Source organism: Musca autumnalis, unplaced genomic scaffold (assembly GCF_047663935.1).
Source record: "Musca autumnalis isolate F117 unplaced genomic scaffold, ASM4766393v1 scaffold_2, whole genome shotgun sequence".
Classification (NCBI taxonomy): domain Eukaryota; kingdom Metazoa; phylum Arthropoda; class Insecta; order Diptera; family Muscidae; genus Musca; species Musca autumnalis.
Genome location: NW_027411755.1, coordinates 59,179,481 through 59,194,536, shown reverse-complemented (window position 1 = coordinate 59,194,536; position 15,056 = coordinate 59,179,481).

The following is a 15,056-nucleotide window of genomic DNA, read 5'->3' as shown; positions in this document are numbered from 1 at the left end:
AGCTAGAGGAAGGAAAGAAACATCCTGGCTCAAAAATATCATGGACTGGACAGGTTATACCAACGAAACCGATCTGCTGAATGCTGCAAAACACAGAGAGCTGACAACCACTATACAATAAGATAATAATTAAAATGCGATAAATATTAAAAAAAGATGAATTGTACGATCACTTATATCCGGATAACGGATGAGTAAATAAAGAAGAAGAAAATAATTTAGATATACTACTTTAAGAATTATTGGAAGGGTTTCTTAGTTATGTTTTTTATCGTATTTATTTAACGTCTATATTTTAGAGCTGTTTTCTTTTCAACAAACTTGTAAACACAACAACAACATCAAACAAAAGAAAACTATAAAGAAAAAGATGAAACAAGTGGAAAAGTCTTTATTATCACATTCCCACTATCTTCTGCTAAATAGTTATTTTCAAATTTGCCATATAGAGCTAGTCATACAAAAAGTACTTTGCACTCATCACCATTTTAGTTGTTGTTTTTGTTGCTGCTACTGATGTTGTTTGTTTGTTAGCCTATTCTTAAGGAAAAATTTACAGAAGAAGTTTTCAAGCATACTTGAATGTTTTCCAGTAGAAAAGGCTGTCTGTTCTTCTGTTCGTTTTTCGTCTGTTGCTGTTTATTTGCTTCTTTCTTTTTTAACGTGCCGGCGGACTAGAAGACTTTGAAAAGTCTTTGCCATAAGTGTAGACTAAACTTTTACACTTGTGTATGGTATGTATATTCATATTGTATCCATGTATTTGTTGTGGAACAACATGTGTCCTTATAAAGCAAAGAAAGAAGTTTTTGTGTGTGTGAAACTATTTTATTGGCATTAAATGAGCCACTGATGTGTTCATTTGTACGATTAAAAACGAATCGATGCCTATGGCAAAATTTCTTGCAAGATGACTGAGGGAATATTTTCGTCAGTTGGTTAGGGTGTAGTTAAATGTTCATTTTGGGGCAATAGTTTTATACATAGCACCGTGGCCTCAACCAGCGCTACACTTCAATATCTAGCAAAATACTTCGTTATTTCGTCAACTAAAATGTCAAATTTTCATGTTTCGCCATTATTTGAGCAACTGCTTCCGATGTAGAAAATTGAATTTGAGTTTCATAATTATACCCTCAGCCTTTAGGCTAAGGAGGGTATATACACTGATACGATGAAAATGTGCCTCATCGAAATAATGGTTTTAGACCCCAAGTATGTTTGGACGAAATGTGTTTCAGACAATTTGGAGTCGATCTAGCCATGTCCGTCCGTCTGTCTGTCTGTCCTGCTGGCTGGAGCGCACGATAACTCTCGAACGGATGAACCGATACGGTTCAAATGTTGTCTTTCGTAATATTTTGCCCAAACTTAGTTTAAGTTCGAAGATAGGCTATATCGGTCCACTCCTTCCGGTACCTCCCCCACAAAAGTTCGAAAATGTTCGGAAAATTTGTGCGCACGATAACTCTTGAAGGGGGTAACCGCTTTAATTCATACTTTGCACATCGTGAAATATGTACCAGACTTAGATGAGGTTCCAATACGGACTCAATAGGTCTACTCCTTCGGGTACCTCCCACACAAAATTTCTGATAAGTTCAGTGTAGGAACTGCTCTTGAATCGCTTTGATTTTTGTCTTTTGTTTCACAAAACCCCTATGACACCGTGTGAGGTGGTTGGAGCGCAAGATAACTCTCCAACGGATCTGCTGATTGGGTCCAAAATTTGGCCTTAGTAATATTTTGTTCAAACATAGTTTAAGTTCGAAGATAAGCCATATCGGTCCACTCCTTCAGGTACCTCCCCCACAAATTTCAAAATGTTCGGAAAAATTGTTCTTACGGTAACTTTTGAAGGGAGTGGCCGAATTGGTCCATACTTTATACATCTTAATATATCTACCAGATATAGATCAGGTTCAAATATGGACTATATTTGTCCACTTCATCCAGTACCTCACAAACAAAATGTCGGATAAGTTCACTTTAAGACCTGCTATCGAATCACTTTTAATAATTTTGTTGAAGCAACTTGCATTCGCTGCCTCAATTATGATGGTAAAAGTTTTTTCAGGGGCAAAACCACACTTCTTAAGCAGACAGCCCGAAGGGAGTAAAACCCCCTTATGGCACCATATGTAGTGGCTGGAGATCGACTTCCATAATGGTCAATGTCGATCCATTCCCTTAACTAATTCCCCCGCAAAACTTCTGCTCTTTAATCTAATCAACATTTTTGTCGGTTCATACGTTCAAAATTTTTAAAACCCTCTAAATACATACGTTTTTTGGGAAAAAAAATTGTTTCAATATACACATCCTGAGGGTATATCTCTGTCGGCCAAGCCTACTGATACTTTTTTTACTTGTTTTAGTATAGCATATGATGCATTCAGCATTAAACAGACAGCCACAGAACGCCTGTTGTAAGGCACCCCTTTCTATTTATAATAACTTATTTGCTAGCAACTCTGTTCTGCTCTAAGTTGATTTAATTTGGGCGTATATGCTTTAAGAGAGTCATAAAGCTTTATTTGTTTTCATCATTGTCATATGCAGCAGAAAAACCCCAACATACTTGTATCCAACAAAATGTTTGATGCCAATGATGACATTCAATCATGGGTGCAAGTGATCTGGCATGTCATCTTTTTAGCATCTTCATTGATGAATTTTATATGAGCGTGGACCCCAAAAGATGCTTTTCATTTTTGGATCCAAAGCATGCCATTTACACTTATGCTTTGACATGTCATTTTCACCAATGCTTTGGCATGTAATTTCCACCAATGCTTTGGCATGTCATTTTCACCAGCCCTTTGCAATGACATTATCATTACGACGAGAGTTTTAACAACATTGGTTGTGAATTCGAGTCTCCGACAACATCAAGCCTATTGTAAATAATTAATCTTATATATTTAGAAAAATTTGTATAAATAAAAACACAAAATTCATCTCTATTGGATCATGGAATGGGTTCAAATGCTGATGAAATGATCGGATCTTTCACGACTTGCTTTGCATGGGTTCAAATGCTGATGAAAAGATCGGATCTTTCACGACTTCCTAAGAATTGGTTTAAATGCTAATAAAAAGTTCGGATCTTTCACGACTTCGTTTGAACCAATGCAAAAGATGCCATGAAATCACGTCATCGCATGCAACCCCTTCCTTCAAATTTTGCTGGGGTATGATCCACATAATTGTTGAAGTGACGGCCCCTGGTCGAAGATTCCTCCTAGTCAATCCAGTGCATAGAACTGTCATCCGACACGCAAAATCATCCAAAGCTTAAGAAAAGCTGAATGAGTATTTAACAAGTGTCCTCAATCTATCATTAGCCACCCATATTGTACCAGTAGCCTTGAAAGTTCGCAGGGTCGTGCCGCTACTGAAGCCAGACAAGGATTCCAGCAGAGGTTGTTAGTACGGGCGGATCTGCCAACACCAGCATGGATTTCAGAAAATTTACATCATCACAATAGCATTACACGCCATATCCACACATATCTGTCGAGGACGGAACAGAGCAGGCCGTGAGACCGATCAGTTATGGTGGCTTTTTACATATCGAAAGCGTTCGATACCGTCAATTATACTAAGCTGTTCGAGGACATAGATAATGCTTCCCTCTAGCCGTGTTTGACACTTGGATAATCAACTTTATGTTTGGAGGCCAGTCGTTTATAGTATTGAGAAATAAGAAAGAAGTCCAAAATCAGTAGAGTGAAACAGGAAGTTCCTCAGTTCGAGGTGATATCTGCGCAACCTCTACATTTCTGAAATTTCACAACCTCCAGACGGCATAGAGTTCGTATAGTATACGGATAATTATACGATCTTTGCGCTCAACTTACCCCCATTCCAGCAATCTAAAATACCACCTATTTTGAGAAGAGACAAGTAAGAAGCGATTTAGTTCGGCCGGGTCACACTTTTTACTTTCCACCATAAAATATTCTTAACTAAAATGGAATAATTAGTTTCCTTTGCTGTACAAAATTTTAGGTGCAAAATTTTTCGACCACGGATACCCCAAATGCCTAAATTACCTAATTTTATCTAAAAAATGTCTTCAATCAGGTGGTACTTTCATATGGGGGCTATATCAAAATGTGGACCTATGTTGACAATTTTTGCTGGAAAGGTTTCGTGACTGCAATGAAAATCAAATGCCAAATTATGGGTAGCTTAGACCCTCAAAATGCCAAAAATCCGGAAGTACTGTTATGTGGGGGCTATACCACAACATGGACCCATGTTTACAATTTTTGGTTGGGAAGTTTCGAGACTGCAGATAAACTCAAATCCTAGATGTCGGGAAGTTCTTTCAAAAATTTTGCCAAAACCTTATACCAAATCTTATACCAAAACATGACAACTCTTTATGGAAAAGTGTAGTGCGCAATAGAAGATTCAAATGTCAAATTACAGCAAGTTTGGTCAAGAAATACAGCTAAAATTCTTAAAATACCGAAAATCGGGAGGTACGCTTAGATGGGGTCTATATCAAAAGGTGGAACTATATTGAAAATTTTTAGTGAGAACATTTTGTGGCCACTGAGAATCTCAAATGTCAAACGCGATGTTCCTAGAAACAATGTAGCTAAAACCCTCAAAATAATAAAAATCGTAAGGTACCGTTATATGGGGGCTATGTTGGCTATTTTTGGAAGAAGTTTCCTGAGCACTGGGAACTGTGTTGGCGATTTTTCGTGAAGAAGTTTGCTGACCACTTAGGGCCTCTAGTTCGGTTAAAAATTTTAGCTAAAATCCTCAAAATACCGAAAATCGGGAGGTATCGTTATATGGGGGCTATACCAAAACATGGACCTATGTTGACGCAATGTAACGAAATGATAGGAGGGACATTTTAAAGAAAATATCATTTATGCGTTATTAATTTATTTTTATACCCTCCACCATAGTATGGAGGGTATATTAAGTTTGTCATTCTGTTTGTAACACATGGAACTAATCATTTGCGACCCTTGATCAGGATAAAATTCTAAGACGATCTAGCCCTGTCCGTCTGTCCGTCTGTTGTAATCACTCTAGCGTCCGCAATAATTGAGATAGAGTGCTGAAATTTTGCACCCGTGGGTCTTTTTTCCATAGGCAGTTCAAGTTCGAAGATGGGCTATATCGGTCCACTTTTTGGTATAGCCCCCATATAACGGTAACTCCGGATTTGAGGTATTTTGACATTCTTCGCCACATTTGAAGACCGAATTAGCTATAATTTGGCACTTAGGGTTCCTAGTGATCAACAAACTTATATCCCAAAGGATATGGGCATAGGTCCATGTTTTGGTATAGTTCCCATATAACGGTACCTCCCGATTTTCGGTATTTTGAGAATTTTAGCCACAATTTTTAACCGAACTATCTGCAATTTGACATTTGAGGTTCTCAGTGGTCATGAAACATCTTCACGAAACATCGTCAACATAGGTCCATGTTTTGTTATAGGCCCCATATAACGGTACCTCCCGATTTTCGGTATTTTGAGAATTTTAGCTACAATTTTTAACCGAACTAGCTGTAATGATCGGTATTTTGAGAATTTTAGCTACAATTTTGTCTATTCAAAAATAATCGTCAATATAGGTTCATGTTTTTGGTATATCCCCCCATATAACTGTACCTCCCGATTTTCGGGAATTTTCAGTGGTCACGAAATTTCTTCACTAAAATTCGTCAACATGGGTCCATTTTTGAGGGTCTCCATTGTTTTGATGAAACTACCCTCAATTTGACTCTTGAAGTTCCCTGCAGCTATAAAACTTTTCCGCAAAAAAATTTAAAGATAGGTTGACTCTGTGCAACAAAATGGAGGTGAAAATCTGGGGCACGGAAAATTACTCTTGGGGAAGAAAGGCCTTGGTGAGTATATTATGAACCCCGAAGGACAGATCCGCCGTGAGTCGAACTTCCGCGTTATGGTGTGATGAAATTTTTGTTAGAGACCCTGTGGGCCATCAGGAATTAGCGTTATATCTTTCTTCACTGTTGCTTAAGTGCTCTACAAAAACAACAAACAAAGATATAATGCTAATTCATGATGGCTTACAGGGTCTCTTGCAAAAACTTCATCACGCCATAACGCGGAAGTTCGACTCACGGCGCATCTGTCCTTCGGGGTTTTTAATATACACACACCAAGGGCTTTCATCTCCAAAAGGAATTATCTCTGCCCCAACATTTGTGTTCACAGTGTAATTTAAGCAATAGTGGGAGACAGTAGGAGTCTATCCATTGTCGAAAAGTTGTTCCACCTAAAATTGTAAAAGGACCCTAATTATTCCATTTTAATTAAGACTATTTTATGGTGGAGGGTATAAAAAGTTCGGCCCGGCCGAACTTAACGACTTTTTACTTGTTAGGTTATAAGATTTTCTTTCCAAAAGTCGTTACTTCTTTCTTTTCAGATTATTGTTCCTTTTTTTCGTACTTTTTGTTCAAATTTCGAGAAGCGCGATTTGATTGATTTCATTCTATGTCAGATTTCGAACAGACGAGGAATTTTTATAACACCAAAGAGTGCAGTCCGATTCTATTTTTAGCTCGATGATTGGGACTTACTTTTTATTGCAGTGTCTGAACGACGTTTCGAGCTAGGTACAACACCAATTGTTTAGAAGTCGTACTTGTATGATAGGAAATATAAGACAACATTACGACGAGAGTTGTTGGAATGGGTTCAAATGCTGATGAAAAGATCGCATCTTTCACGACTTCCTTTGCACGGGTTCAAAGGCTAATGAAAATATCGGATCTTTCACGACTTCCTTTGCATGGGTTCAAATGCTAATGAAAAGTTCGGATCTTTCACGACTTCGTTTGAACCAATGCAAAAGATGACATGAAATCACGTCATCACATAAAACCCCTTCCTTCAAATTTTGCTGGGATACAATCGGAAAACCTTAGAAATATCTTAACATTTAATTGTGTCCAATCGTAGATCTTATCAGAAAGAATTTCTAATGGCCGATAGTGGTTTTCTTGATAGAGGACTATTGCTGAGCAATAGTGAGTATATCCATGATGAAATTCTAGCACCCAACCGTGGGTATGTAATGACAAATTCTGTCGCCCAATCGTGCATCTGTCAATAGACTATTTTGGCATCCAGTCGTCGGACTTCTCTTATAGAAATTATTGTTTCCTATCGTGGATATATATATTTTTTTCTCATAAATTGATCAGGAACCAAGAAAACTCTTGTCTTGTCAGTTTTAAAACGAAGTTCTGGCGCCCAGAATTTTAGCAAAAATCCATGAGCACAATTTTTCCCAATCTACATTTTGTATACTATCAGCCTTTAGTCAAAATGTGCCTCATCGAAATAATGGTTTTAGGGCCAAAGTGTGTTTGGAAGAAATCTGTTTCAGAAAATTTGGAGTCGACTTAGCTATGTTCGTCCGTCTGGGTGGCTGCCTGGAGAACACGGTATTTCTCGAACAGAGCAGCCGATTCGGTCCAAAATTTGGCCTTCGTGATATTTTGTCCAAATATTGATACACTCCTTCGATAACCTTCCTCAGACTATTTGAAAAATTTTCAGAGAAGTACAGTTTAAGACCTCTCTGGATAATTAGTAAAGATTTTGACGAATCTGAATCTGTTTCCGATCAGTTTTTTTTTTTTTTGATTTCGTTAGTCGTTATAAAGTCTTTTGCCGAAGAAGGAAAAAGGAACAATTCTAGAAACGTGCATCCATTGAAAGTTCTTCCCAAAATACAATTTTTAATCGACAGAAAAATCCCTGAAGATGAAATTCAATGTAATTTCGAAATATTTGAAATGATATGCAATAAATAAAATATAAACATTGACCCCAATCTCAATTATCTTGATTTTATTAACATTCGAAAAATCGAACAGAATATAGAAATACGACAGAAAAATCCTTTTTTGTACAATAGACATTTAATAATTTGTGGAAAGAGGCGAGTTTCAAATAATCTTAACGGACGACACTGCGGTGGAATAGTGCTAAACACTCGAACCAAACATATTTCTAACATATATTTTTCTGCGTGCACCAGAAAGGTATACGATAAACGAATTCGGACCATTTTACAGTGTACGCCACAAGAAAAGGCAAAAAAAGCGCCAATGGAAAGACTAAACTGAAGATTATATCATAAACCATGTGATTCAAAATTGGAGAATTTCAGTTAAGATCGTCACATTTGGAAATCTATTCTTAGTTCGGACAATGGAACGAAACGAACGAAATTTTACTACATCCACACAAGAGGTCGGAATTATAGTTCCATTGCAACGATATAAATGGACCTATTCTCTAATTCAAATTAAAATGCACCCAATCTGGTATCCTTATTCGCTACTACTAATTAATTAATATCTGTTGAGAATTCCATCACGTATTTTATATTCTCATTAATTGTGTGTCACTTTCTAATATTCCATCAACAATTTTCCAGCATTTTAATCGGCGACATGTATCTGTTTCAATGTAAATTGCAATTTTTGCTATAAACGAAATGTGCAACCAAAAGCTTAACATTTCAACGGACATTCGCTATTCGTTAATAGTAGATTTCATAGAAATTCAAAGAAGATTGTTGGTAAAAGAGGAGAAAATGAAATATACAGAATGAACTAAATGACGTGTCGTTGGACAAATATATCCTGCTTGAAATGCATTTCTTTGTAAATTTGTGTCCATTTTCATTGCACAAATTCTTCTTTATTTTTTTGTGGAAAGAGAGCAAGAAAACAACAACAAAAATGTATAAACTAAAATTAACTGTCTTCATTGAAAGATATCTTTATTGCAATTTGACCTTTTGCATTTTTTGCGTTTTGCTTCTACCGGAGAATGCGGGCAATTTCCTATGAAAAAGGATTTAAACAAAATGAGTGGTATGATGATGATGAGAAGAAATATTTCCATTTGTGTTGGAAACAGTTCAACATAGGTATGTAATTGCCATTTGATATTTAACACCCATCGCAAGGTGACCTTCTGCATACACTCATACGCACCTCCTTTCGTTTACGACATTCTCTTGTAAACATGTTCGTTTACATCATTGCCGGTATCCGGAGTCACGACCTGTCCAACTGTATAACTGACTGTATCTGGCCTTTTCAACGATTGTTATATTCATCTATCCACCTGGTTGTCCACCTGGTGCATTTACCCATTGCTATTGCCATCCCCCACTATACCACCCATATCGCTCGTTCTAGGTTATGTGTTGTCATTTTTCCCCATTGAAGGTAACATAAATTTTACAAATGATTGACTCAGCAAACTAAGCATGTGATAGACGACGATGCACTTTCCAGGCTTAGACCATTTAACATTTGCAATTGCACAAACACAACGACATTTTTATCTTTTATAAACACGTTGGGACAAATATACACAGACAATGCGGCGAACAGGGTGGGCTAAATTATAGTGTACCATTAATAACCAGTAAGGAAAGGATCAAAGTCGGGAGGGACCGACTATATGATACCCTACACCACTAAGAATATGTAAAATATATATTAATCTGAACTAATTTCGATATAATAAGGTACACTTATTACTGGACCAAATTCCGTCCGTGAAATATTTAGGGGGTGAAATGGACCAAAAACAAAATTTTTATACGAATGTGTATCTGCCCAGTGGGTCGCAATCATAGTCCGATCGGCGCGATTTTAAATATGGTGTGAGGTTATGACAGAAAAGAAGCTTGTAATTTTACATGATGATCTAATAGTTTTAAGCGGGTGAAATGGACCGAAACTTTTGTGTGAAAATTGGAAAAATTTTAATATATACACATTCCGCCCACGTGAGTTGTTTTTGAAAGATTATCTCTAGACCTTTCCACACATGTCAATTATGTTTATGTACGTGCTCAGATAACAGAGTTACAGCCTAGTATATACAGAAATTCCACAGTTTTAATTGTGTGTATAGTAACCATAACCACGCTAGACTTCGCAGTTATAGTTTAATACTGACACATTTTTACACAAGGTAAGAATTTTGGTCAATTTTGAATAATGAGCGGATAGATCTTAGCGGGTGAACTTTTGTGGGAAAAATTTTCAAATTCAATTTTTGGTCTATATTTTATTTTTAGGAGACATATTTCGGCAATCTACGAAAATAAATTTGAAAACCAACATGAATATAGCGGTTTGATAACTGAACTACTGCCTAACGTATAAGTCCCAATTTACATTGGGCGAGTTTACTTGCGGCAATTGTCATTTTGTAGAAGAGAGAGAGGTGATGCATATGGTAACCCTTTGCCTCTCAGCACCCTCTCTCACCTACAAACTGACAATTGCCGCAAGTAAACTCGCCTAATGTAAATTGGGACTAAGCGTTTTTTTATTGTTGTGATTTTCTTACATAGAACTACATTTACATTCCATGTTACAAAACTTCGCAATCATGACATAAATATTTTCAAATCATGAAAGAAGGATTCCCATGTTGGTAAATTGTTACCAATTACAACGCTGTGCGGGGTGTTGAAGTTTTTTTGATACCTTTGGTAAACAGAAATGTAATAGTACTTCGAAATATTGATTTTGATCGATTCGACAAAAATCACCGAAAACTTTTTCTAAAAATCTTTTAATATTTGTTTATACCATCTACATTTAGGCCAACGAGATTATCGAAATAATGATTTTAGACCCCAAGTATATATGTACGAAATCCATTTCAGACTGGCTGGCTGGTGCGCAATATAACTCCCGAAGAATCAACCTATTTGGCTCAAATTTTAGGTCTCGTTAATTTTGTCCAAACTTAGTTTAAGTTCTACCCCTTCCGTTAATTACCCCCACAAAAGTTCAAAATTGTTCGCTAGAATTATTCGCACGATAGTTCCAGAAGGGACTAACTGAATTGTTCCAAACTAGGGATGTCGAAATATTACTTCCATGCCATCGGCCCATTACTTTGGGAAAAGTATAGCTTAACAGCACTTCTCGAAACATGTTCGCCTTGCGGCCCCTCTTACAACGTTGCAATTTTTTGGGACAAGTCCATACTTCCTGAGACGACGCCAACTAAGCTGACTAATGCCTAAGGTAACCCTCGAAGGGAGAAACCGGTTTGATCTTAATTTTGTACATCGTATTATTTGGATTACGTCCAAATATGGACTACATCGGAGCACTCCTTCGGGCGTCTTAATAAGGCAAAAATAAAAAAAGCCACATCTCGCCAAACAAATATAACGCGTTACAAAACACTGATACTACCCGTGCTGACGTATGGTTCCGAAGCCTGGGTACTTGCGCAAGCAGACAAGGCAGTGCTAGGTGTGTTTGGGAAAAAAAATCTTCGAAAGATTGCGTTGGCTAGGCCATATCATAAGAATGAGCAATGATGAACCCGCACAAAAAGGGGTATAAATTCATCCCACATGGCGGTGTACGTACAATTGGCAGGCCAAAGCTTAGATGGAGCAAAAAGTGGATGAAGAGATGAAAAAGCGCGGTATTCTAGAAAGCGAAGCAACAAACAGAGAGAATTGGAGATTTTTCTTAGTTCGGCTTATGGAACACATGTTCTGTAATGGACCAGCTAAGTAAGGTATTTTCCGTACGATCCTATTGTTTTAATCTTGAGGCGAACTTTACCTTTAGAAGAGATCTAAAACTAAAATCTTCAACTGGAATGAGTTTAAATATACTATCTGATAATTTGGCAAAATTCTTGACATCAGAAATAAAATTTGATGGTTGTTTTGGTTCAGCTTTTTCGGGTCTGCTTGATCTGTTTCATCCATGTTGTTATCATTTTACACAGATGGCAATAAACTAAATCTTTGCCTTTCCCGAAATTAAATCAATTTTAACTACAGCCCACTTTAAATAAAACTTGTTGTTTTAAAAATTTAAAAACAATAAAACCCAAGATTGAGCTGAAATTATTTTACAACAATAAAATAATACACATCTCAACAAAACTGCCAAAAGTGAATCTAACAAGTAAGAACGGCGTTAGGTTCGGCCGGGCCGAACTTGTTATACCCTCCACCACAAGTTGTATTGAAGTAAAATGGAATATCTAGTTTCCTTTCGTGTATGAAGAGGACTTAATACTAAATTTCAGCAATTTCGGTAAAACAATGTGAGGCATAGTTCTATGGGGGCTATTTCAAAACGTCGATCTATGGTATACCGACAAATTTCTGAAGGAAAGTTTTTAGACTCAAAAAAAACTAAATACCAATTTTCCTATATTTCGGTAAGAGAATGTGGCTAAAACTTAAAAAATACCGAAAATCAAGAAGTACGCTGCTATGGGGATATAGGGAGACGTGGACCTATACTGATAATACTCTTCTGGAATATTTTATAACTCTTGCAAGACTAAATAACGAATTTCAGCCATTTCGGTGGGATAATGACGTCGCAATCTTCAGTATTACGAAAATCGGGAGGTACCTTTCTAAGGCGGCTGTATCGAAACGTGGACCTATACCGACGAATTTTAGTCGGAAATGGGGCAATATGAAAGCGTGGACCTGTACAGACAAATGTCTGGCGAACAGTTTTATATCACATTGAAGACTAAATACCAAATTTCAGCCATTTTGGTGGAATATTAAAGCCACAACCTTCAAAATACGAAAAATCGGGAGGTACCTTTCCATGCGGGCTATATGAAGGCGTGGACCTATACCGATAAATTTAAAGGGGAAGCTTGAGTACCTCCAACGAAGTCTAAATACCAAATTTCAGCCATTTTGAGGCCACAACGTTCAAAATACCGAAAATCGGGAGGTACCGTTCTATGGGGGCTAAATGAAGGCATTGACCGATACCGACATAGTTCTGGGGGAAAGTTTTATACCACCAACGTAGACTAAGTACCAAATTTTAGCCATTTCGGTGTGATAATAAAGCTAAAACCTTAAAAATACCGAAAATCGGAAGGTACCGTTCTATGGGGCTATATCAAAACGTGGGCCGATATATCATTTTCAATACCAACCATCCTGCAAGTAATAAAAACTTCTGTACCGAATATTGACTCTCTATCTTTAAAATTGCGAACTGTATCTTGATTTCAACAGACAGACGGACGGACGGACATGGTTAAATCGACATAGAATTTTATGCTGATCAATTATATATATACTTTATAGGGTCTCTTACGAATATTTCGATGTGTTACAAACGGAATGGTAGAGGGTATATATGGTAACATGGGGCGCCTTCGCCACGTTTTTGTTCAAAATGTTCTCATACCGACACCGTTAAAGTTTTTTCAAATATTATTTTTGGTACAAATATTAGCATATAATGGCTATAAGTTTTGATATATAAATGGTTATAATATTGTTTTTAAAATATTATTTTTGAGAATTTACAAAATGTGTAAAAAGTGGCGAAGCCTCCCCACCCATGGGGCAGCTTCGCCATCGATATTGAACATTCTCCAACGGACTCTAAAACTGTAATTTACCATACTTCTTCCTTAAATATCAACATTATGCAAAAAAGGAACATATTTTCTATTGAATAATCAAAAATTATTTTAAAATTCAGAAAAAGTAACCGATTCTAGCGGTTAATTGAAGTAGGTGCCTTGAATTTAGGTACAAAAATCATAATATAACTAAAGCAAGATACGTTTAGGATAATATTTGATATTAACTTCATATTATAGTGTGGTATATCTATGGTATAAAGAATTTAAGTTAAACATGACAAATTTCTAACATTAACCCACCACGTCCCTATCACGGCGTAGGCGCCCCACCCCTTACTTATTTCATAATATTTATATATTGACATTTGCAATAGCTTTTTTCATGTGAATTATTGGGATTTATATTCTTCAGCAGTTGTCTTCTAACGGTACAAAATGTGTTTTTGATATCACAAAAGGTAAAGAAGATATCACAAAAAATACCTACCATAATTATTTTTCCCAATACCCTGAAAACACAAAAACGCGTGCGTCCGCTATCATAGCTATGACACAACTGCCAACTTTTGGGAGATGATAGATCTTCATAAAACTCACAATTTTGCTTTTAACGGATTTTTTCTAGCACTTGTATTTTGCGAGAAAATCGGCGCTGGCGTAGCCGCCCCAGTGGCGAAGGCGCCCCATGTTACCATAAATGTTGTTGTTTACAACAAACCATCAAAATTTGTTATGCGTTTCTTTGCAATGCAAAGTCCATAACAGTGGGAAGTAGTTACTTGGTTTACATAAGCGGCTACGAGATTTTTTAAATGTTTCTGATGAATTCGCATTTAAACGAATTCATCGGATACGTTTATTCTTGAGCTCTGGTCGTCATAAAATTGGGGAAGAGTTCTTTGTTTCAATGCAAAGAACTAAGAGAACTGATGAGTCCAAGTGGCGTTGGACGAAACTAGTATTCTTTGCCTTTCCCGACATTAAATCAATTTTAACTACATCCCACTTTAAATCAATTTTAACTACATCCCTAGATTAAGCTGAAATTATTTTACAACAATAAATTGGTTTGATGTTGACGGTTGATTGCCATCACCTTGCTTCCTTTTCGGTGAATTACCTATTTTTCTCTTAGTTGAGGCTTCTTGCCACTTTTTTTCTTGATCGTCAATACAATTAATTTCATTACTTTTTGTTTTAGCACTCATTCTGGATATTGTTTTAAGTTTTTTGTTATTTTTATCTTGTGGTCAATTCAAGTAATGCTAGCAATGTAAATAATGCACGCATGCAAAAAATGTGACCAATGCAAGAGCAATAGCAACCGGGTGCAGAGAAGCGTTTTGCATCGTTTACGATTTCTTCCAGCCGAGGAGAAACTGCGCAATTCCTCTGATGTGCGGGTAGTACGGATAAATTTTAGAGACATCATAAGGCTGCCGCCGCTCGCGTTAGTCCTGACATTGTTCAAACTGATATTGAAAATCAATAGATTATTCGGTGAGCAAAACCCTGGGCAAAGTTAATCGGACTCTATCGATGCTTATCGCCGTGGTTTTGATGAAGAGTTGAGCAGGTCATGTTAACTCTCAACTTATTGAGCTGCCGA